We start from the raw sequence: 21,755 nt of genomic DNA, 5'->3' as shown, positions 1-21,755 counted from the left end.
TTCCTCATGGGGAAGTCTGTTTAATGTGAAAACAAGGTGATATCTAATCAGCACACAGGTAAGGAATTAAGAAAATCTTTCTTTATGGGTGAAGATGTTTCTCACAAAATTGTTGCACCAAAGCATCATTGAAATTCAAGCTGGAATGATGATTTTAATATATCACTTGTACATTTTATACTGCTCTTCTGGTGACAATGTAGTTTGTTTTTGTCAATTACCATTTTAATAATAGGGTAAAGAAAATTAAGTGGATTTTTGAAAGAAAACAATACTGTCAATTTACTATTAAAACAAATTAAAATGGTAAAAGTTATTGTACTTTAAGTAAAAATAAAAGAGCCAAAATATCAATCCCAGTTTTGGATTACTTTAATTAACAAAAAACAATGCATATAGCAGAAGATAGTTTCAATCTGCCTACATCTGGGTTATGGGCCCAGCATGCTTCCGTTGCAGTACTCTGCTGCTCATGTAAGTGCAAGAGATCCTGAAGCACTCACTCATCATGGGAAAGTAGCAATGTGTTTCTTACAAAAACTCTCCAGATTATTGACTTTTTAAAGTTTTTCTAGGAAACGTTCTAGATGAATGCTTATTAGCCTTTGTCAGAATGGACTTTTACGAGGTGTCTCTGTGGTGCAATCGGTTAGCATGTTTGGCTATTAACCAAAAGGTTGGTGGTTCAATCCCACCCAGGGATGTAATTGACCTTGTGATCAGATTTTGGTGATCTTTAAGTAGACAAGTCAAAATTTCAAACCCCCTCTTATGGTGTAGGGTACCTGGCCTTCTCTGATGTAATCAGAGTTAGATTTGATTAAGTGATTTTATAAAAAACAGCTAGGAAGCACAATTTAGCAGTGGGTTGCAGAGAAAAAAAAATTATGCTGGCAGAAAAGTCCAATTGAGTGATTAAACAGCTCTTCATTTTCTGACTTTATTTTTATGCTAACAAATTTGCTCTCTGAAAAGTGTCCACAAAGCCAAGTCTCTGATTAACACCTTTGTAGGAATGTTTTTTCACCTATTACTGAATTAAACTTGCTACATTGGAAAGGCAGCAAGATGCATCCTCATTTCAATGTCTACTGAAATAATACAGGTTGACACCAGGAAACATAAACGTTACTGCATCCTTGCTGCTTTCTCATGTGGAAGTCTGTTTAATGTGAAAACAAGGTAATATCTAATCAGCACACAGATAAGGAATTAAGAAAATCTTTCTTTATGGGTGAAGATGTTTCTCACAAAATTGTTGTCCCAATGCATCATTGAAATTCAAGATGGAAGATGATTTTAATATATCACTTGTACATTTTGCATTGCTCTTCTGGTGACAATGTAGTTTGTTTTTGTCAATTACCATTTCAGTGATAGGGTAAAGAAAATTAAGTGGATTTTTTAAAGAAAACAATGCTGTCAATATACTATTAAAACAAATTAAAATGATAAAAGTTATTGTACTTTAAGTAAAAATAAAAGAGCCAAAATATCAATCCCAGTTTTTGATTACTTTAATTATAAAAAAAAATGCACATAGCAGAGGATAGTTTCGATTAATCGACCTCTGGGTTATGCGCCCAGCATCCTTCCATTGCACTACTCTGCTGCTCATGGAAGTCCGAGAGATCCTGAAGACTAAATTGATTAAAGGCCTAAAAGTACTGGACTATAAGGAAAGACTTACTAGGCTGAATATGTATACACTAGAAAAGAGGTGCCTAAGAGGAGATATTATTAATATCTTCAAATATGTAAAGATACATAACAAAGAGTTATCAGAGGAATTATTTATTAAAAGAACACGTGGTCACTCGCTGCGACTGGAGGAAAGTTCAGAACGCAATGGAGGAAAGGTTTCTTCACTGTTAGGGCAATCAGGATGTGGAATTCCCTGCCAGGGAAGGTGGTAATGGCGGACTCTGTAATTGGATTTAAAAAAGGAATGGATACATTTCTGAATGAAAAAGCTATCCAAGGTTATAATACTTAAAATATCAACATGGTTAATCCGGGGGTAACATGAGTTATAGTAGCTAACTAGTCATAAAACATTATTCAGCAAGTATGTAGAATCATCACAACTTAAAACAGGTTGAACACGATGGGCAATTTGCCTCTATTCAACCTCAAAAACTATGTTACTATATGTTACTATATTACTGTAGTATACAGAACACCACAATGCAATGAGCAGTGATAGTGAGCACTGATGAGGATACTAGAACTGACACTGAGCAGCAAGATGCAGCACTGGACTATTAGTAATGTACTGTAGTATGCTGAGCACCACAATGCAGCACAAGACAATGAGCAGTGATACTGAGCACTGATGAGGATACTACTGAGAACTGACACTGAGCAGGAGAGACACACTACTAGTATTACTGAGCAGCAATAAGTAACCACTGATACTGAGCACTGATATTGAGATTTCCACTGAGAGAACATAGCCACGTCCTCTCCGCTCTCTCTTCAATGCACGAGTAAAAATGGCGGCAACGCGCTGCTCTATATATAATATCCGAATCTCGCGAGAATCCGACAGCGGGATGATGACATTTTCCCTTGTTCAGGTTTTCCGAGTCAGGCGGGAACAACCGAGCCTGCCTCAGACCAGTGTAAACCACGTGGAGTTCGTGGGGAATTCGGTTCTCGGAGAACCGAACCCGCTCCTCTCTACCTTATACCCATCAATTTTTTTTATTTTCAATCTAAGCCCCTGCAGTTTTCTGTAAGCATCTGCTTCGCTATGATGATCAACAAGTCACAAGGGCAAACACTCAGGGCTTGAGGCATAGATCTTTGGACTAGCTGCTACAAGCATGGCAGAGGTGTCACTATCACTGGTGACACCCAGAGAGGTGTCGAGGGAGATTGTAATGCAGTGCGTGCAAATAAGCAGCGCAATGGTAAAAAGGAGGCATGATTTCATAGGTAGGGGCGTGGCCTGGTGGCCTGAATCTACATTTTGTTGCTCCGGGTGTCCCGGGGGTTGGGTGCTGCACCCGGGGACTAGTGTGTAAGCGGTGCTGGCTCCTGCACAGTGACAGGGCATGGCCACCCAGTATGACACCTCCCTTCTTGACCATGCTGTAATTGCAGTCGCACTGCAGTTCAGCGTGATCATAAACAATGGTGTAGCCTCCTGCTGGTGCAGACTGTATGTGCGCGCAGGAAGCCGCCACCATTTTTGTGATCACAGCGGCTGAATGTGATGTCATACAGCCGCTGTGACCACGCCCCCTGTGTCTCCTCCATTGCAGACCCCATTTTGAAGCCTTGCCCCCGCACTGCTCCATCCCTGACTTGGAAATGGAGTGTTGCTGACCCCACTCTCCCCCCCTGCCCCGATTGACAGGCAGAGGCGATCGCATGCAGGCACATGCGTATGCTCTTAGCAATTTTTGCAGTTGGATCGCTTATTGTGATTGCAATCCAACCTGAATCAGGTCCTATTACCTATCACAATGCGCTGCGGGCAGTACAAAATTGGGTTAATATAGGAGAAAAACCCCCAGACCTGTGCTCCTTAACTGTACCTGGTGGCTAGTGGAGCGGCTGCCCAGTAATCAGTGTCCACCCCAGTGCGCACACGGCCCACCCCCTACGGCCACGCTCCCCTTAATCAGCGGCCTCGTGATCCGGAAGGGCGGTGTGTGTGTGTGACTGACCTTAGGAAGAAACCGGAGCCTCCGCTGCAGTGACCCAGCAACCAGGGCACGGGAGTATACAGCGCCGCTGGGAGTGATGAAGCTGCAGTAAAGATGTCTATTAGACCTAGCCTGCTGCAGCCCTTGTAGATTCTCATAAAACAAGTTCTTCTTTTCTTGTCAAAATTAATAGCTAAGAATAGGCTGCCTGAGGCAGGCCCCTGTTAAGTGGCCTGCTACTGAAGGCACCAACTACAAACTGAGCTCCCTGTTCATGGAAGCGGGGTTATAGAGGAGGATGCGCTGAGCATCTTGGGAACAGTCAAAAGCTTTGAGCCGGTTGGTGCCTCAGATCAAGATCCTACTCTACACCCCAATGTGAATCCTTGTGGAGTCCAGTGTACCCCACAGAAGAAATTAATGTGTCACACCCATTGGCAGCGACCTTAGAATAGCTGCTGACGGGCACAATTGAGAAAGGAAGGGGGGGGGCATTTGAATCCAGCACATAGATGCAATTCAAATATGTAATTTGTACCTTCCTATTTTAAAATATAATGGATGAACCTCACCCTGTGAGAACAATCTTCATGATCAAGAGATCTAATATGTAAAATAAGTATGAGTTGGGATAGGGCTGGGGAGGGTGGCAGCTCGGGCAGCCCCTCCCCCGTCAAGTTAAGGAGATTCAACTGAGGAAGCACAAGGGAACTCTCGTCTGGGGACAACAACTGCAGGGAGACCACATCTTTTCAGATGAACATGGGAGGGCGGAAGGCTGCCTAATACTGAAGCACCATCAAATATCAAACCATATCCAACAACTAGTACAAGCATTCCTGGGGGAAGGTCTGCAGCAGACGGATTTGCATACGGTGATGTCATCCAAGCAGTGGGCCAAAGTTGGCTGGAACCCTCATCTGCATATAAAAAGAGAAAAGGGGCATGCAGGGCATGGCGGCCTTTTGCAGTGCTTGGATGACCCCTAGTTTGCATTAAACACCCCCACCCTCCTTTGGTGTGGGGCTCATGTTGGCCATGCCCCATCCCCTGAAGCATTCATGCTGATTTCTTGCAGCAGCTGGGCACTGTAACAGCTCCAGAGCTGCTCTGTAAGGCAAGTAAAAGGGTGTGGGCCCTGCAGCACCACCTGTAGTTCGCATTGTGCGTTGGAAGGCACAAAGTAAGCAGACGGGAGGAGAAGTCAGGATAGTACACAAGGGCATCCTTTTCTCTTAGTCCGTAAAGGATGCTGGGGTCACATTAAGAACCATGGGGTATAGACGGGATCCGCAAGAGACATGGGCACTTTAAGACTTTCAAAGGGTGTGAACTGGCTCCTCCCTCTATGCCCCTCCTCCAGACTCCAGTTATAGGAACTGTGCCCAGGGAGACGGACATTTCGAGGAAAGGATTTATTTTTAAACTAAGGTGAGCATCTTACCAGCTCACACCTTAAGCATGCCGCAGAACGTGGCATTCAACAGAACACAAGCCAACGGCATGAACAATTGCAGCAAAAAGCTGACCAGAACCGTAACACAACATGTGTATAACCACAAGTAATAACTGCAGACACAGTATGGACTGGGACGGGTGCCCAGCATCCTCTACGTACTAAGAGAAAAGGATTTACCAGTAGGTATTAAAATCCTATTTTCTCATACGACCTAGAGGATGCTGGGGTCACATTAAGAACCATGGGGTTATACCAAAGCTCTTGAACGGGTGGGAGAGTGCGTACGACTCTGCAGCACCGAATGACCCAACTTGAGGTTATCATCAGCCAAGGTATCAAACTTGTAAAACTTAGCAAAAGTGTTTACTAAATAGCTGCTCGGCAAAGTTGCAATGCTGAGACTCCCCGACCAGCTGCCCAGGATGAACCCACCTTTCTAGTAGAATGGGTCTTCACCTAATTCAGTAACGGCAATCCTGCCGTGGAATGAGCATGCTGAATCTTACCACAGATTCAGCGCATAATGGTCTGCATGGAAGCAGGACACCCAATCCTGTTGGGAGCATACAGGACAAACAGAGCCTCTGTTTTCCTAATCTGAACCGTTCTGGTGACATAAATTTTCAAAGTTCTGACCACAGCCAGAGACTTTGACTCAACGAAGGTGTCAGTGGCCAAAGGCACCATGTGGAAAGATGAACCACCTTTGGCAGAAATTGTTGACGTGTCCTCAATTCTGCTCTATCTTCATGAAAGATCAAATAAAGGCTCTTGTGATACTGCATGGTTTGTACTGTTTTCCATGTGCTCCCAGATCTTTCAAGCAAGTAGCATGGTCAAGAAAGTTCTGTTTGAAAAGAAACAAACATTTACTGTCATTGTTATGCAAATAAACTTACATTAAAGCTAACAAGAAAGCACACTCGTTCTGTCTTTAAACTGATAAAAGAAACCCCAATAATATGGGGCATGCAAAAATTGAGATAAAACTCAGTTTTGCTCCTCTCCACGGAAATCTTTAATAAAAGGCGAAATATTTGTTAGTTCTGAAGAGAAACCAGAGCATGACCAAGATTCCACCTGTCGCCTGAGTGCCATGCCAGCAGTTCTCATTCAGCTCAAAGTGAGCACCCAATTTGAATGAAAGAAAGCAGATTTCTCACCAGGCTTCCCCTTGCTATAAACATGGTTTGTACTCTTTTCCATGTGCTCCCAGATCTTTCAAACAATTAGTGTGGTCAAGAAAGTTCTGTTTGAAAAGAAACAAACATTGACTGTCATTTCTATGCAAATGAGCTTACATTAAAGCACACTCGTTCTATCTTTAAACCGATAAAATAAAACCCCAATAAGATGGGGCATGCAAAAATTGAGATAAAACTCAGTTTTGCTCCTCTTCACGGAAATCTTTAGTAAAAGGCGAAAGATTTGTTCGTTCTGAAGAGAAACCACAGGATGACCAAGATTCTACCTGTCGCCTGAGTGCCATGCCAGCAGTCCTCATTCAGCTCAAAGTGAGCACCCAATTTGAAAGAAAGAAAGAAAGCAGATTTCTCACCAGGCTTCCCCTTGCTATAAACATGGTTTGTACTCTTTTCCATGTGCTCCCACATCTTTCAAGCAATTAGTATAGTCAAGAAAGTTCTGTTTGAAAAGAAACAAACATTTACTGTCATTTCTATGCAAATGTGCTTACATTAAAGCACACTCATTCTATCTTTAAACTGATAAAAGAAACCCCAATAAGACGGGGCATGCAAAAATTGAGATAAAACTCAGTTTTGCTACTCTCCACGGAAATCTTTAGTAAAAGGCGAAAGATTTGTTCGTTCTGAAGAGAAACCAGAGCATGACCAAGATTCCACCTGTCGCCTGAGTGCCATGCCAGCAGTCCTCATTCAGCTCAAAGTGAGCACCCAATTTGAAAGAAAGAAAGCAGATTTCTCACCAGGCTTCCCCTTGCTATAAGCATGGTTTGTACTCTTTTCCATGTGCTCCCAGATCTTTCAAGCAATTAGTATGGTCAAGAAAGTTCTGCTTGAAAAGAAACAGACATTTATTGTCATTGTTCTGCAAATAAACTTACATTAAAGCTAACAAGAAAGCACACTCGTTCTGTCTTTAATCCGATAAAAGAAACCCCAATAATATGGGGCATGCAAAAATTGAGATAAAACTCAGTTTTGCTCCTCTCCACGGAAATCTTTAGTAAAAGGCGAAAGATTTGTTCGTTCTGAAGAGAAACCAGAGCATGACCAAGATTCCACCTGTCGCCTGAGTGCCGTGCCAGCAGTCCTCATTCAGATCAAAGTGAGCGCCCAATTTGAAAGAAAGCAGATTTCTCACCTGTCTTCTCCTTGCTATAAGCATGGTTTGTACTGTATTCCATGTGCTCCCAGATCTTTCAAGCAAGTAGCATGGTCAAGAAAGTTCTGTTTGAAAAGAAACAAACATTTACTGTCATTTCTATGCAAATGAGCTTTCATTAAAGCACACTCATTCTATCTTTAAACCGATAAAAGAAACCCCAAAAAGATGGGGCATGCAAAAATTGAGATAAAACTCGGTTTTGCTCCTCTCCACGGAAATCTTTAGTAAAAGGCGAAAGATTTGTTCGTTCTGAAGAGAAACCAGAGCATGACCAAGATTTTTATCTGAAAATATGTGTTCTCCCTGCAGTTGTTGTCCCCAGATGAGAGTTCCCTTGTGCTGCCTCAGTTGAATCTCCTTTACTTGACAGGGGGATGCTCGAGCAGCGACCCTCCCCAGCTCTAGCCCAACTCCTACTTACCTGCCAGGTGAGATACTATGATCATGAAGGTGCTTCTCCCAGGGCAAGGCTCACCCATTGCACTCTGGGTGTGCTGCTTCTGCGTTTTCCCCAAATGTGGGAAACTTGACTGCATAATTTGTGTTTCCCCTGGTCGGCTCTCGTATAATTCAGATCTCTTTGTCTCAGGTCTCTCTCCAGCCTAGTTTGCTGTCTGTTTCCACTTCTCTTTTCTTGAGCCGCTCCCTTCTATGCCCTTGCGCACTATCCTGACTTCTACCGTCTGCTTACTTCGTGCCTTCCAACGCACAATGCAAACTACAGGTAGTGCTGCAGGGCCCACACCCTTTTACTTGCCTTACAGAGCGTCTCTGGAGCAGTTACAGTGCCCAGCTGCTGCAAGAAATCAGCTTGTATGCTTCAGGGGCTGGGGCATAGCCAACATGAGCCCCACACCGAAGGAGGGTGGAGGTGTGTAATGCGAACTAGGGGTCATCCAAGCGCCGCAAAAGGCCGCCATGCCCTGCACGCCCCTTGTCTCTTTTCATATGCAGACGAGGGTTGAAGCCAACTTTGACCCACTGTTTGGATGACATCACCATATGCAAATCCATCTGCTGCAGGCCTTCCCCCAGGAATGCTTGCACTAGTTGTTGCATTTGGTTTGTTGTTTGGGGGTGCTTCAGTATTAGGCAGCCTTCTGCCCTCCCATGTTCATCTGAAAATATGTGTTCTCCCTGCAGTTGTTGTCCCCAGATGAGAGTTCCCTTGTGCTGCCTCAGTTGAATCTCCTTTACTTGACAGAGATGTGCCTGAGCAGCGGCCCTCCCCAGCCCTATCCCAAATCATACTTATTTTGCATAGGCGATACCATGGTCATGAAGATTGTTCTCCCAGGGTGAGGTTCATTCATTGCATTCTGGGTATGCTGACCCCTGTGATTTCCCCAAATGTGGGAAACTCGACTGCATTATTTGTGGTAGTGGGGGACTGTGTTTGTGCTTTCCTCTGGTCAGCTCTGGTAAAAATCAGATTTCTTTATATCAGATCTTCCTCTAGCCTTGTTCTTCTTTCGAGAGTTCCCTTGTGCTGCCTCAGTTGGATCTCTTTCACTTGAGAGGGGGGTGCCCGAGCAGCGACCCTCCCCAGCTCTAGCCCAACTCCTACTTACCTGCCAGGTGAGATACTATGATCATGAAGGTGCTTCTCCCAGGGCAAGGCTCACCCATTGCACTCTGGTTGTGCTGCCCCTGCGATTTCCCCAAATGTGGGAAACTTGACTGCATAATTTGTGTTTCCCTTGGTCATCTCTCGTATAATTCAGATCTCTTTGTCTCAGGTCTCTCTCCAGCCTAGTTTGCTGTCTGTTTCCACTTCTCTTTTCTTGAGCCGCTCCCTTCTATGCCCTTGCGCACTATCCTGACTTCTCCCGTCTGCTTACTTCGTGCCTTCCAACGCACAATGCAAACTACAGGTAGTGCTGCAGGGCCCACACCCTTTTACTTGCCTTACAGAGCAGCTCTGGAGCAGTTACAGTGCCCAGCTGCTGCAAGAAATCAGCTTGAATGCTTCAGGGGCTGGGGCATAGCCAACATGAGCCCCACACCGAAGGAGGGTGGAGGTGTGTAATGCGAACTAGGGGTCATCCAAGCGCCGCAAAAGGCCGCCATGCCCTGCACGCCCCTTTTCTCTTTTCATATGCAGACGAGGGTTGAAGCCAACTTTGACCCACTGCTTGGATGGCATCACCATATGCAAATCCATCTGCTGCAGGCCTTCCCCCAGGAATGCTTGCACTGGTTGTTGCATTTGGTTTGTTGTTTGGGGGTGCTTCAGTATTAGGCAGCCTTCTGCCCTCCCATGTTCATCTGAAAATATGTGTTCTCCCTGCAGTTGTTGTCCCCAGATGAGAGTTCCCTTGTGCTGCCTCAGTTGAATCTCCTTTACTTGAAAGAGATGTGCCTGAGCAGCGGCCCTCCCCAGCCCTATCCCAAATCATACTTATTTTGCATAGGAGAGACCATGGTCTTGAAGATTGTTCTCCCAGGGTGAGGTTCATTCATTGCATTCTGGGTATGCTGACCCCTGTGATTTCCCCAAATGTGGGAAACTCAACTGCATTATTTGTGGTAGTGGGGGACTGTGTTTGTGCTTTCCTCTGGTCAGCTCTGGTAAAAGTCAGATTTCTTTGTTTCAGATCTTCCTCTAGCCTTGTTCTTCTTTCGAGAGTTCCCTTGTGCTGCCTCAGTTGGATCTCCTTCACTTGACAGGGGGGTGCCCGTGCAGCGACTCTCCCCAGCTCTAGCCCAACTTCTACTTACCTGCCAGGTGAGATACTATAATCATGAAGGTGCTTCTCCCAGGGCAAGGCTCACCCATTGCACTCTGGATGTGCTGCCCCTGCGATTTCCCCAAATGTGGGAAACTTGACTGCATAATTTGTGTTTCCCCTGGTCGGCTCTCGTATAATTCAGATCTCTTTGTCTCAGGTCTCTCTCCAGCCTAGTTTGCTGTCTGTTTCCACTTCTCTTTTCTTAAGCCGCTCCATTCTATGGCCTTGCGCACTATCCTTACTTCTCCCGTCTGCTTACTTTGTGCCTTCCAATGCACAATGCAAACTACAGGTAGTGCTGCAGGGCCCACACCCTTTTACTTGCCGTACAGAGCAGCTCTGGAGCAGTTACAGTGCCCAGCTACTGCAAGAAATCAGCTTGAATGCTTCAGGGGCTGGGGCATAGCCAACATGAGCCCCACACCGAAGGAGGGTGGAGGTGTTTAATGCGAACTAGGGGTCATCCAAGCGCCGCAAAAGGCCGCCATGCCCTGCACGCCCCTTTTCTCTTTTCATATGCAGACGAGGGTTGAAGCCAACTTTGACCCACTGCTTTGGATGACATCACCATATGCAAATCCATCTGCTGCAGGCCTTCCCCCAGGAATGCTTGCACTAGTTGTTGCATTTGGTTTGTTGTTTGGGGGTGCTTCAGTATTAGGCAGCCTTCTGCCCTCCCATGTTCATCTGAAAATATGTGTTCTCCCTGCAGTTGTTGTCCCCAGATGAGAGTTCCCTTATGCTGCCTCAGTTGAATCTCCTTTACTTGAAAGAGATGTGCCTGAGCAGCGGCCCTCCCCAGCCCTATCCCAAATCATACTTATTTTGCATAGGAGATACCATGGTCATGAAGATTATTCTCCCAGTGTGAGGTTCATTCATTGCATTCTGGGTATGCTGACCCCTGTGATTTCCCCAAATGTGGGAAACTCGACAGCATTATTTGTGGTAGTGGGGGACTGTGTTTGTGTTTTCCTCTGGTCAGCTCTGGTAAAAGTCAGATTTCTTTGTCTCAGATCTTCCTCTAGCCTTGTTCTTCTTTCGAGAATTCCCTTGTGCTGCCTCAGTTGGATCTCCTTCACTTGACAGGGGGTTACCCGAGCAGCGACCCTCCCCAGCTCTAGCCCAACTCCTACTTACCTGCCAGGTGAGATACTATGATCACGTAGGTGCTTCTCCCAGGGCAAGGCTCACCCATTGCACTCTGGGTGTGCTGCTCCTGCGATTTCCCCAAATGTGGGAAACTTGACTGCATAATTTGTGTTTCCCCTGGTCGGCTCTCGTATAATTCAGATCTCTTTGTCTCAGGTCTCTCTCCAGCCTAGTTTGCTGTCTGTTTCCACTTCTCTTTTCTTAAGTGCCTTCCAATGCACAATGCAAACTACAGGTAGTGCTGCAGGGCCCACACCCTTTTACTTGCCGTACAGAGCAGCTCTGGAGCTGTTACAGTGCCCAGCTGCTGCAAGAAATCAGCTTGAATGCTTCAGGGGCTGGGGCATAGCAAACATGAGCCCCACACCGAAGGAGGGTGGGGGTGTTTAATGTGAACTAAGGGTCATCCAAGCGCCGCAAAAGGCCGCCATGCCCTGCATACCCCTTTTCTCTTTTCATATGCAGATGAGGGTTCCAGCCAACTTTGGCCCACTGCTTGGATGACATCACCGTATGCAAATCCGTCTTCTGCAGAACTTCCCCCAGGAATGCTTGTACTAGTTGTTGCATTTGGTTTGTTGTTTGGGGGTGCTTCAGTATTAGGCAGCCTTCTGCCCTCCCATGTTCATCTGAAAATATGTGTTCTCCCTGCAGTTGTTGTCCCCAGATGGGAGTTCCCTTGTGCTGCCTCAGTTGAATCTCCTTTACTTGACAGAGATGTGCCTGAGCAGCGGCCCTCCCCAGCCCTATCCCAAATCATACTTATTTTGCATAGGAGATACCATTTTCATGAAGATTGTTCTCCGAGGGTGAGGTTCATTCATTGCATTTTGGGTATGCTGACCCCTGTGATTTCCCCAAATGTGGGAAACTCGACTGCATTATTTGTGGTAGTGGGGGACTGTGTTTGTGCTTTCCTCTGGTCAGCTCTGGTAAAAATCAGATTTCTTTATATCAGATCTTCCTCTAGCCTTGTTCTTCTTTCGAGAGTTCCCTTGTGCTGCCTCAGTTGGATCTCTTTCACTTGAGAGGGGGGTGCCCGAGCAGTGACCCTCCCCAGCTCTAGCCCAACTCCTACTTACCTGCCAGGTGAGATACTATGATCATGAAGGTGCTTCTCCCAGGGCAAGGCTCACCCATTGCACTCTGGTTGTGCTGCCCCTGCGATTTCCCCAAATGTGGGAAACTTGACTGCATAATTTGTGTTTCCCTTGGTCATCTCTCGTATAATTCAGATCTCTTTGTCTCAGGTCTCTCTCCAGCCTAGTTTGCTGTCTGTTTCCACTTCTCTTTTCTTGAGCCGCTCCCTTCTATGCCCTTGCGCACTATCCTGACTTCTCCCGTCTGCTTACTTCGTGCCTTCCAACGCACAATGCAAACTACAGGTAGTGCTGCAGGGCCCACACCCTTTTACTTGCCTTACAGAGCAGCTCTGGAGCAGTTACAGTGCCCAGCTGCTGCAAGAAATCAGCTTGAATGCTTCAGGGGCTGGGGCATAGCCAACATGAGCCCCACACCGAAGGAGGGTGGAGGTGTGTAATGCGAACTAGGGGTCATCCAAGCGCCGCAAAAGGCCGCCATGCCCTGCACGCCCCTTTTCTCTTTTCATATGCAGACGAGGGTTGAAGCCAACTTTGACCCACTGCTTGGATGGCATCACCATATGCAAATCCATCTGCTGCAGGCCTTCCCCCAGGAATGCTTGCACTAGTTGTTGCATTTGGTTTGTTGTTTGGGGGTGCTTCAGTATTAGGCAGCCTTCTGCCCTCCCATGTTCATCTGAAAATATGTGTTCTCCCTGCAGTTGTTGTCCCCAGATGAGAGTTCCCTTGTGCTGCCTCAGTTGAATCTCCTTTACTTGACAGAGATGTGCCTGAGCAGCGGCCCTCCCCAGCCCTATCCCAAATCATACTTATTTTGCATAGGAGAGATCATGGTCTTGAAGATTGTTCTCCCAGGGTGAGGTTCATTCATTGCATTCTGGGTATGCTGACCCCTGTGATTTCCCCAAATGTGGGAAACTCAACTGCATTATTTGTGGTAGTGGGGGACTGTGTTTGTGCTTTCCTCTGGTCAGCTCTGGTAAAAGTCAGATTTCTTTGTTTCAGATCTTCCTCTAGCCTTGTTCTTCTTTCGAGAGTTCCCTTGTGCTGCCTCAGTTGGATCTCCTTCACTTGACAGGGGGGTGCCCGTGCAGCGACTCTCCCCAGCTCTAGCCCAACTTCTACTTACCTGCCAGGTGAGATGCTATAATCATGAAGGTGCTTCTCCCAGGGCAAGGCTCACCCATTGCACTCTGGATGTGCTGCCCCTGCGATTTCCCCAAATGTGGGAAACTTGACTGCATAATTTGTGTTTCCCCTGGTCGGCTCTGGTATAATTCAGATCTCTTTGTCTCAGGTCTCTCTCCAGCCTAGTTTGCTGTCTGTTTCCACTTCTCTTTTCTTAAGCCGCTCCATTCTATGGCCTTGCGCACTATCCTTACTTCTCCCGTCTGCTTACTTTGTGCCTTCCAATGCACAATGCAAACTACAGGTAGTGCTGCAGGGCCCACACCCTTTTACTTGCCGTACAGAGCAGCTCTGGAGCAGTTACAGTGCCCAGCTAATGCAAGAAATCAGCTTGAATGCTTCAGGGGCTGGGGCATAGCCAACATGAGCCCCACACCGAAGGAGGGTGGAGGTGTTTAATGCGAACTAGGGGTCATCCAAGCGCCGCAAAAGGCCGCCATGCCCTGCACGCCCCTTTTCTCTTTTCATATAAAGACGAGGGTTGAAGCCAACTTTGACCCACTGCTTTGGATGACATCACCATATGCAAATCCATCTGCTGCAGGCCTTCCCCCAGGAATGCTTGCACTAGTTGTTGCATTTGGTTTGTTGTTTGGGGGTGCTTCTGTATTAGGCAGCCTTCTGCCCTCCCATGTTCATCTGAAAATATGTGTTCTCCCTGCAGTTGTTGTCCCCAGATGAGAGTTCCTTTATGCTGCCTCAGTTGAATCTCCTTTACTTGACAGAGATGTGCCTGAGCAGCGGCCCTCCCCAGCCCTATCCCAAATCATACTTATTTTGCATAGGAGAGACCATGGTCATGAAGATTATTCTCCCAGTATGAGGTTCATTCATTGCATTCTGGGTATGCTGACCCCTGTGATTTCCCCAAATGTGGGAAACTCGACAGCATTATTTGTGGTAGTGGGAGACTGTGTTTGTGTTTTCCTCTGGTCAGCTCTGGTAAAAGTCAGATTTCTTTGTCTCAGATCTTCCTCTAGCCTTGTTCTTCTTTCGAGAATTCCCTTGTGCTGCCTCAGTTGGATCTCCTTCACTTGACAGGGGGGGTACCCGAGCAGCGACCCTCCCCAGCTCTAGCCCAACTCCTACTTACCTGCCAGGTGAGATACTATGATCACGTAGGTGCTTCTCCCAGGGCAAGGCTCACCCATTGCACTCTGGGTGTGCTGCTCCTGCGATTTCCCCAAATGTGGGAAACTTGACTGCATAATTTGTGTTTCCCCTGGTCGGCTCTCGTATAATTCAGATCTCTTTGTCTCAGGTCTCTCTCCAGCCTAGTTTGCTGTCTGTTTCCACTTCTCTTTTCTTAAGTGCCTTCCAATGCACAATGCAAACTACAGGTAGTGCTGCAGGGCCCACACCCTTTTACTTGCCTTACAGAGCAGCTCTGGAGCTGTTACAGTGCCAAGCTGCTGCAAGAAATCAGCTTGAATGCTTCAGGGGCTGGGGCATGGCCAACATGAGCCCCACACCGAAGGAGGGTGGGGGTGTTTAATGCGAACTAAGGGTCATCCAAGCGCCGCAAAAGGCCGCCATGCCCTGCATACCCCTTTTCTCTTTTCATATGCAGATGAGGGTTCCAGCCAACTTTGGCCCACTGCTTGGATGACATCACCGTATGCAAATCCGTCTTCTGCAGACCTTCCCCCAGGAATGCTTGTACTAGTTGTTGCATTTGGTTTGTTGTTTGGGCGTGCTTCAGTATTAGGCAGCCTTCTGCCCTCCCATGTTCATCTGAAAATATGTGTTCTCCCTGCAGTTGTTGTCCCCAGATGAGAGTTCCCTTGTGCTGCCTCAGTTGAATCTCCTTTACTTGACAGAGATGTGCCTGAGCAGCGGCCCTCCCCAGCCCTATCCCAAATCATACTTATTTTGCATAGTAGATACCATGGTCATAAAGACTGTTCTCCCAGGATGAGGTTCATTCATTGCATTCTGGGTATGCTGACCCCTGTGATTTCCCCAAATGTGGGAAACTCAACTGCATTATTTGTGGTAGTGGGGGACTGTTTTTGTGTTTTCCTCTGGTCAGCTCTGGTAAAAGTCAGATTTCTTTGTCTCAGATCTTCCTCTAGCCTTGTTCTTCTTTCGAGAGTTCCATTGTGCTGCCTCAGTTTGATCTCCTTCACTTGACAGGGGGGTACCCGAGTAGCGACCCTCCCCAGCTCTAGCCCAACTCCTACATACCTGCCAGGTGAGATACTATGATCATGAAGGTGCTTCTCCCAGGGCAAGGCTCACCCATTGCACTCTGGGTGTGCTGCTCCTGCGATTTCCCCAAATGTGGGAAACTTGACTGCATAATTTGTGTTTCCCCTGGTCGGCGCTTGTATAATTCAGATCTCTTTGTCTCAGGTCTCTCTCCAGCCTAGTTTGCTGTCTGTTTCCACTTCTCTTTTCTTGAGCCCCTGCCGTCTATGCCCTTGTGCACTCTCCTGACTTCTCCTGTCTGCTTACTTTGTGCCTTCCAACGCACAATGCGAACTACAGGTAGTGCTGCAGGGCCCACACCCTTTTACTTGCCTTACAGAGCAGCTCTGGAGCTGTTACAGTGCCCAGCTGCTGCAAGAAATCAGCTTGAATACTTCAGGGGCTGGGGCATAGCCAACATGAGCCCCACACCGAAGGAGAATGGAGGTGTTTAATGCGAACTAGGGGTCATCCAAGCACCGCAAAAGGCCGCCATGCCCTGCATAACCCTTTTTTCTTTGCATATGCAGATGAGGGTTCCAGCCAACTTTGGCCCACTGCTTGGATGACATCACCGTATGCAAATCCGTCTTCTGCAGACCTTCTCCCAGGAATGCTTTTACTAGTTGTTGCATTTGGTTTGTTGTTTGGGGGTGCTTCAGTATTAGGCAGCCTTCTGCCCTCCCATGTTCATCTGAAAATATGTGTTCTCCCTGCAGTTGTTGTCCCCAGATGAGAGTTCCCTTGTGCTGCCTCAGTTGAATCTCCTTTACTTGACAGAGATGTGCCTGAGCAGCGGCCCTCCCCAGCCCTATCCCAAATCATACTTATTTTGCATAGGAGATACCATGGTCATGAAGATTGTTCTCCCAGGGTTAGGTTCATTCATTGCATTCTGGGTATGCTGACCCCTGTGATTTCCCCAAATGTGGGAAACTCAACTGCATTATTTGTGGTAGTGGGGGACTGTGTTTGTGCTTTCCTCTGGTCAGCTCTGGTAAAAGTCAGATTTCTTTGTCTCAGATCTTCCTCTAGCCTTGTTCTTCTTTCGAGAGTTCCCTTGTGTTGCCTCAGTTGGATCTCCTTCACTTGACAGGGGGGTGCCCGAGCAGCGACCCTCCCCAGCTCTAGCCCAACTCCTACTTACCTGCCAGGTGAGATACTATGATCATGTAGGTGCTTCTCCCAGGGCAAGGCTCACCCATTGCACTCTGGGTGTGCTGCCCCTGCGATTTCCCCAAATGTGGGAAACTTGACTGCATAATTTGTGTTTCCCCTGGTCGGCTCTCATATAATTCAGATCTCTTTGTCTCAGGTCTCTCTCCAGCCTAGTTTGCTGTCTGTTTCCACTTCTTTTTTCTTGAGCCCCTCCCTTCTATACCCTTGTGGACTCTCTTGACTTCTCCTCCTGTCTGCTTACTTTGTGCCTTCCAACGCACAATGCAAACTACAGGTAGTGCTGCAGGGCCCACACCCTTTTACTTGCCTTTCAGAGCAGCTCTGGAGCTGTTACAGTGCCCAGCTGCTGCAAGAAATCAGCTTGAATGCTTCAGGGGCTGGGGCATAGCCAACATGAGCCCCACACCGACGGAGGGTGGAGGTGTTTAATGCGAACTAAGGGTCATCCAAGCGCCGCAAAAGGCCGCCATGCCCTGCATACCCCTTTTCTCTTTTCATATGCAGATGAGGGTTCCAGCCAACTTTGGCCCACTGCTTGGATGACATCACCGTATGCAAATCCGTCTTCTGCAGACCTTCCCCCAGGAATGCTTGTACTATTTGTTGCATTTGGTTTGTTGTTTGGGGTGCTTCAGTATTAGGCAGCCTTCTGCTCTCCCATGTTCATCTGAAAATATGTGTTCTCCCTGCAGTTGTTGTCCCCAGATGAGAGTTCCCTTGTGCTGCCTCAGTTGAATCTCCTTTACTTGACAGAGATGTGCCTGAGCAGCGGCCCTCCCCAGCCCTATCCCAAATCATACTTATTTTGCATAGGAGATACCATGGTCATGAAGATTGTTCTCCCAGGGTGAGGTTCATTCATTGCATTCTGGGTATGCTGACCCCTGTGATTTCCCCAAATGTGGGAAACTCGACTGCATTATTTGTGGTAGTGGGGGACTGTGTTTGTGCTTTCCTCTGGTCAGCTCTGGTAAAAGTCAGATTTCTTTGTCTCAGATCTTCCTCTAGCCTTGTTCTCTTTTTGAGAGTTTCCTTGTGCTGCCTCAGTTGGATCTCCTTCACTTGACAGGGGGGTGCCCGAGCAGCGACCCTCCCCAGCTCAAGCCCAACTCTTACTTACCTGCCAGGTGAGATACTATGATCAGGAAGGTGCTTCTCCCAGGGCAAGGCTCACCCATTGCACTCTGGGTGTGCTGCTCCTACGATTTCCCCAAATGTGGGACACTTGATTGCATAATTTGTGTTTCCTCTGGTCGGCTACTCGTATAATTCAGATCTCTTTGTCTCAGGTCTCTCTTTAGCCTAGTTTGCTGTCTGTTTCCACTTCTCTTTTCTTGAGCCCCTGCCTTCTATGCCCTTGTGCACTCTCCTGACTTCTCCTGTCTGCTTACTTTGTGCCTTCCAACGCACAATGCGAACTACAGGTAGTGCTGCAGGGCCCACACCCTTTTACTTGCCTTACAGAGCAGCTCTGGAGCTGTTACAGTGCCCAGCTGCTGCAAGAAATCAGCTTGAATACTTCAGGGGCTGGGGCATAGCCAACATGAGCCCCACACCGAAGGAGAATGGAGGTGTTTAATGCGAACTAGGGGTCATCCAAGCGCCGCAAAAGGCCGCCATGCCCTGCATAACCCTTTTTTCTTTGCATATGCAGATGAGGGTTCCAGCCAACTTTGGCCCACTGCTTGGATGACATCACCGTATGCAAATCCGTCTTCTGCAGACCTTCTCCCAGGAATGCTTTTACTAGTTGTTGCATTTGGTTTGTTGTTTGGGGGTGCTTCAGTATTAGGCAGCCTTCTGCCCTCCCATGTTCATCTGAAAATATGTGTTCTCCCTGCAGTTGTTGTCCCCAGATGAGAGTTCCCTTGTGCTGCCTCAGTTGAATCTCCTTTACTTGACAGAGATGTGCCTGAGCAGCGGCCCTCCCCAGCCCTATCCCAAATCATACTTATTTTGCATAGGAGATACCATGGTCATGAAGATTGTTCTCCCAGGGTTAGGTTAATTCATTGCATTCTGGGTATGCTGACCCCTGTGATTTCCCCAAATGTGGGAAACTCAACTGCATTATTTGTGGTAGTGGGGGACTGTGTTTGTGCTTTCCTCTGGTCAGCTCTGGTAAAAGTCAGATTTCTTTGTCTCAGATCTTCCTCTAGCCTTGTTCTTCTTTCGAGAGTTCCCTTGTGTTGCCTCAGTTGGATCTCCTTCACTTGACAGGGGGGTGCCCGAGCAGCGACCCTCCCCAGCTCTAGCCCAACTCCTACTTACCTGCCAGGTGAGATACTATGATCATGTAGGTGCTTCTCCCAGGGCAAGGCTCACCCATTGCACTCTGGGTGTGCTGCCCCTGCGATTTCCCCAAATGTGGGAAACTTGACTGCATAATTTGTGTTTCCCCTGGTCGGCTCTCATATAATTCAGATCTCTTTGTCTCAGGTCTCTCTCCAGCCTAGTTTGCTGTCTGTTTCCACTTCTTTTTTCTTGAGCCCCTCCCTTCTATACCCTTGTGGACTCTCTTGACTTCTCCTCCTGTCTGCTTACTTTGTGCCTTCCAACGCACAATGCAAACTACAGGTAGTGCTGCAGGGCCCACACCCTTTTACTTGCCTTTCAGAGCAGCTCTGGAGCTGTTACAGTGCCCAGCTGCTGCAAGAAATCAGCTTGAATGCTTCAGGGGCTGGGGCATAGCCAACATGACTGACCCCTAGTTTGCATTAAACACCTCCACCCTCCTTCGGTGTGGGGCTCATGTTGGCTATGCCCCAGCCCCTGAAGCATTCAAGCTGATTTCTTGCAGCAGCTGGGCACTGTAACAGCTCCAGAGCTGCTCTGTAAGGCAAGTAAAAGGGTGTGGGCCCTGCAGCACTACCTGTAGTTTGCATTGTGCATTGGAAGGCACAAAGTAAGCAGACGGGAGGAGAAGTCAGGATAGTGCACAAGGGTATAGAAGGAAGCGGCTGAAGAAAAGAGAAGTGGAAACAGACAGCAAACTAGGCTGGAGAGAGACCTGAGACAAAGAGATCTGAATTATACGAGAGCCGACCAGGGGAAACACAAATTATGCAGTCAAGTTTCCCACATTTGGGGAAATCGCAGGAGCAGCACACCCAGAGTACAATGGGTGAGCCTTGCCCTGGGAGAAGCACCTTCATGATCATAGTATCTCACCTGGCAGGTAAGTAGGAGTTGGTCTAGAGCTGGGGAGGGTTGCTGCTCGGGTACCCCCCTGTAAAGTGAAGGAGATCCAACTGAGGCAGCACAAGGGAACTCTCGAAAGAAGAACAAGGCTAAAGGAAAATCTGAGACAAAGAAATCTGACTTTTACCAGAGCTGACCAGAAGAAATCACAAACACAGCCTCCCACTACCACAAATAATGCAGTCAAGTTTCCCACATTTGGGGAAATCACAGGGGTCAGCATACCCAAAATGCAATGAATGAACCTCACCCTGGGAGAAAAATCTTCATGACCATGGTATCTCCTATGCAAAATAAGTATGATTTGGAATAGGGCTGGGGAGGGCCGCTGCTCATGCACATCTCTATCAAGTAAAGGAGATTCAACTGAGGCAGCACAAGGGAACTCTCATCTGGGGACAACAACTGCAGGGAGAACATATATTTTCAGATGAACATGGGAGGGCAGAAGGCTGCCTAATACTGAAGCACCCCCAAACAACAAACCAAATGCAACAACTAGTGCAAGCATTCCTGGGGGAAGGCCTGCCGCAGATGGATTTGCATATGGTGATGTCATCCAAGCAGTGGGTCAAAGTTGGCTTCAACCCTCGTCTGCATATGAAAAGAGAAAAGGGGCGTGCAGGGCATGGTGGCCTTTTGCGGCGCTTGGCTGACCCCTAGTTTGCATTAAACACCTCCAACCTCCTTTGGTGTGGGGCTCATGTTCAAAGTTCAAAACAGGGTACAACTTGCACGGGTTAATGCTTGCATTGGTTAACTTATTAACATTATCCTTAACATTTATACAGTTGCTAAGTGCCTATTAGTCAAAAGGTTGGTGGTTCAATCCCACCCAGGGACGTAATTGACCTTGTGATCAGATTTTGGTGATATTTAAGTAGACAAGTCAAAATTGCAAACCCCCTCTTATGGTGTAGGGTACCTGGCCTTCTCTGATGTAATCAGAGTTAGATTTGATTAAGTGATTTTATAAAAAATCAGCTAGGAAGCACAATTTAGCAGTGGGTTGCAGAGAAAAAGAAAAATGCTGGCAGAAAAATCCAATTGAGTGATTAAACAGCTCTTCATTTTCTGGCTTTATTTTTATGATAACAAATTTGTTCTCTGAAAAGTGTCCACAAAGCCAAGTATCTGATTAACATCTTTGTAGGGATGGTTTTTCACCTATTACTAAATTAAACTTGCTTCATTGGAAAGGCAGCAAGATGCATCCTCATTTCAATATCTATGGAAATAATACAGGTTGACACCAGGAAACATTAACGCCACTGCATCTTTGCTGTTTTCTCATGTGGAAGTCTGTTTAATGTGAAAACAAGGTGATATCTAATTAGCACACAGGTAAGGAATTAAGAAAATCTTTATTTAAGGGTGAAGATGTTTCTCACAAAATCGTTGCCCCAATGCATCATTGAAATTCAAGCTGGAAAGATGATTTTAATATATCACTTGTACATTTTGTATTGCTCTTCTGGTGACAATGTAGTTTGTTTTTGTCAATTACCATTTTAATAATCGGGTA

At 46.9% G+C, this 21,755-nt stretch overlaps 26 non-coding genes and 3 pseudogenes across 26 annotated transcripts; 22 read left to right on the top strand and 7 right to left on the bottom strand.

The window, feature by feature from the left end:
* Positions 1–630: 630 nt before the first annotated feature.
* On the top strand, positions 631–704 carry TRNAN-AUU (transfer RNA asparagine (anticodon AUU)). The gene has a single exon. It is a non-coding gene; the product is annotated as a tRNA-Asn (tRNA).
* Positions 705–6,065: 5,361 nt separating this feature from the next.
* LOC135048120 (U5 spliceosomal RNA) lies at positions 6,066–6,181 on the bottom strand. The gene has a single exon (XR_010240059.1). It is a non-coding gene; the product is annotated as a U5 spliceosomal RNA (small nuclear RNA).
* A 275-nt stretch (positions 6,182–6,456) lies between these two features.
* LOC135048116 (U5 spliceosomal RNA) lies at positions 6,457–6,572 on the bottom strand. The gene has a single exon (XR_010240055.1). It is a non-coding gene; the product is annotated as a U5 spliceosomal RNA (small nuclear RNA).
* A 278-nt stretch (positions 6,573–6,850) lies between these two features.
* LOC135048109 (U5 spliceosomal RNA) lies at positions 6,851–6,966 on the bottom strand. The gene has a single exon (XR_010240047.1). It is a non-coding gene; the product is annotated as a U5 spliceosomal RNA (small nuclear RNA).
* Positions 6,967–7,252: 286 nt separating this feature from the next.
* On the bottom strand, positions 7,253–7,368 carry LOC135048102 (U5 spliceosomal RNA). Its single transcript, XR_010240040.1, has one exon. It is a non-coding gene; the product is annotated as a U5 spliceosomal RNA (small nuclear RNA).
* A 270-nt stretch (positions 7,369–7,638) lies between these two features.
* LOC135048105 (U5 spliceosomal RNA) lies at positions 7,639–7,754 on the bottom strand. The gene has a single exon (XR_010240043.1). It is a non-coding gene; the product is annotated as a U5 spliceosomal RNA (small nuclear RNA).
* Positions 7,755–7,898: 144 nt separating this feature from the next.
* LOC135048088 (U1 spliceosomal RNA) lies at positions 7,899–8,061 on the top strand. Its single transcript, XR_010240032.1, has one exon. It is a non-coding gene; the product is annotated as a U1 spliceosomal RNA (small nuclear RNA).
* A 671-nt stretch (positions 8,062–8,732) lies between these two features.
* LOC135048140 (U1 spliceosomal RNA) lies at positions 8,733–8,896 on the top strand. Its single transcript, XR_010240079.1, has one exon. It is a non-coding gene; the product is annotated as a U1 spliceosomal RNA (small nuclear RNA).
* Positions 8,897–9,048: 152 nt separating this feature from the next.
* On the top strand, positions 9,049–9,211 carry LOC135048077 (U1 spliceosomal RNA). The gene has a single exon (XR_010240025.1). It is a non-coding gene; the product is annotated as a U1 spliceosomal RNA (small nuclear RNA).
* A 671-nt stretch (positions 9,212–9,882) lies between these two features.
* Positions 9,883–10,046, top strand: LOC135048124 (U1 spliceosomal RNA). The gene has a single exon (XR_010240063.1). It is a non-coding gene; the product is annotated as a U1 spliceosomal RNA (small nuclear RNA).
* A 152-nt stretch (positions 10,047–10,198) lies between these two features.
* On the top strand, positions 10,199–10,361 carry LOC135048086 (U1 spliceosomal RNA). The gene has a single exon (XR_010240030.1). It is a non-coding gene; the product is annotated as a U1 spliceosomal RNA (small nuclear RNA).
* Positions 10,362–11,033: 672 nt separating this feature from the next.
* On the top strand, positions 11,034–11,197 carry LOC135048156 (U1 spliceosomal RNA). The gene has a single exon (XR_010240095.1). It is a non-coding gene; the product is annotated as a U1 spliceosomal RNA (small nuclear RNA).
* A 152-nt stretch (positions 11,198–11,349) lies between these two features.
* Positions 11,350–11,512, top strand: LOC135048074 (U1 spliceosomal RNA). The gene has a single exon (XR_010240022.1). It is a non-coding gene; the product is annotated as a U1 spliceosomal RNA (small nuclear RNA).
* Positions 11,513–12,127: 615 nt separating this feature from the next.
* LOC135048144 (U1 spliceosomal RNA) lies at positions 12,128–12,291 on the top strand. Its single transcript, XR_010240083.1, has one exon. It is a non-coding gene; the product is annotated as a U1 spliceosomal RNA (small nuclear RNA).
* Positions 12,292–12,443: 152 nt separating this feature from the next.
* Positions 12,444–12,606, top strand: LOC135048076 (U1 spliceosomal RNA). Its single transcript, XR_010240024.1, has one exon. It is a non-coding gene; the product is annotated as a U1 spliceosomal RNA (small nuclear RNA).
* Positions 12,607–13,277: 671 nt separating this feature from the next.
* Positions 13,278–13,441, top strand: LOC135048134 (U1 spliceosomal RNA). Its single transcript, XR_010240073.1, has one exon. It is a non-coding gene; the product is annotated as a U1 spliceosomal RNA (small nuclear RNA).
* A 152-nt stretch (positions 13,442–13,593) lies between these two features.
* On the top strand, positions 13,594–13,745 carry LOC135048090 (U1 spliceosomal RNA; annotated as a pseudogene).
* Positions 13,746–14,428: 683 nt separating this feature from the next.
* LOC135048067 (U1 spliceosomal RNA) lies at positions 14,429–14,592 on the top strand. The gene has a single exon (XR_010240016.1). It is a non-coding gene; the product is annotated as a U1 spliceosomal RNA (small nuclear RNA).
* Positions 14,593–14,745: 153 nt separating this feature from the next.
* Positions 14,746–14,908, top strand: LOC135048072 (U1 spliceosomal RNA). The gene has a single exon (XR_010240020.1). It is a non-coding gene; the product is annotated as a U1 spliceosomal RNA (small nuclear RNA).
* A 615-nt stretch (positions 14,909–15,523) lies between these two features.
* LOC135048157 (U1 spliceosomal RNA) lies at positions 15,524–15,687 on the top strand. The gene has a single exon (XR_010240096.1). It is a non-coding gene; the product is annotated as a U1 spliceosomal RNA (small nuclear RNA).
* Positions 15,688–15,839: 152 nt separating this feature from the next.
* LOC135048060 (U1 spliceosomal RNA) lies at positions 15,840–16,002 on the top strand. The gene has a single exon (XR_010240009.1). It is a non-coding gene; the product is annotated as a U1 spliceosomal RNA (small nuclear RNA).
* Positions 16,003–16,673: 671 nt separating this feature from the next.
* LOC135048084 (U1 spliceosomal RNA) lies at positions 16,674–16,837 on the top strand. Its single transcript, XR_010240028.1, has one exon. It is a non-coding gene; the product is annotated as a U1 spliceosomal RNA (small nuclear RNA).
* A 152-nt stretch (positions 16,838–16,989) lies between these two features.
* LOC135048081 (U1 spliceosomal RNA) lies at positions 16,990–17,131 on the top strand (annotated as a pseudogene).
* A 694-nt stretch (positions 17,132–17,825) lies between these two features.
* LOC135048160 (U1 spliceosomal RNA) lies at positions 17,826–17,989 on the top strand. Its single transcript, XR_010240099.1, has one exon. It is a non-coding gene; the product is annotated as a U1 spliceosomal RNA (small nuclear RNA).
* Positions 17,990–18,141: 152 nt separating this feature from the next.
* On the top strand, positions 18,142–18,305 carry LOC135048055 (U1 spliceosomal RNA). The gene has a single exon (XR_010240007.1). It is a non-coding gene; the product is annotated as a U1 spliceosomal RNA (small nuclear RNA).
* Positions 18,306–18,976: 671 nt separating this feature from the next.
* On the top strand, positions 18,977–19,140 carry LOC135048117 (U1 spliceosomal RNA). The gene has a single exon (XR_010240056.1). It is a non-coding gene; the product is annotated as a U1 spliceosomal RNA (small nuclear RNA).
* A 152-nt stretch (positions 19,141–19,292) lies between these two features.
* LOC135048080 (U1 spliceosomal RNA) lies at positions 19,293–19,434 on the top strand (annotated as a pseudogene).
* A 618-nt stretch (positions 19,435–20,052) lies between these two features.
* Positions 20,053–20,215, bottom strand: LOC135048063 (U1 spliceosomal RNA). Its single transcript, XR_010240012.1, has one exon. It is a non-coding gene; the product is annotated as a U1 spliceosomal RNA (small nuclear RNA).
* A 152-nt stretch (positions 20,216–20,367) lies between these two features.
* Positions 20,368–20,531, bottom strand: LOC135048153 (U1 spliceosomal RNA). Its single transcript, XR_010240092.1, has one exon. It is a non-coding gene; the product is annotated as a U1 spliceosomal RNA (small nuclear RNA).
* Positions 20,532–21,755: the final 1,224 nt, after the last annotated feature.

Source organism: Pseudophryne corroboree, unplaced genomic scaffold (genome assembly GCF_028390025.1).
Source record: "Pseudophryne corroboree isolate aPseCor3 unplaced genomic scaffold, aPseCor3.hap2 scaffold_945, whole genome shotgun sequence".
In the NCBI taxonomy this organism is placed as follows: Eukaryota; Metazoa; Chordata; class Amphibia; order Anura; family Myobatrachidae; genus Pseudophryne; species Pseudophryne corroboree.
The sequence above is the reverse complement of the archived record's forward strand: the minus strand, read 5'-3'. Positions and strand labels throughout refer to the sequence as shown.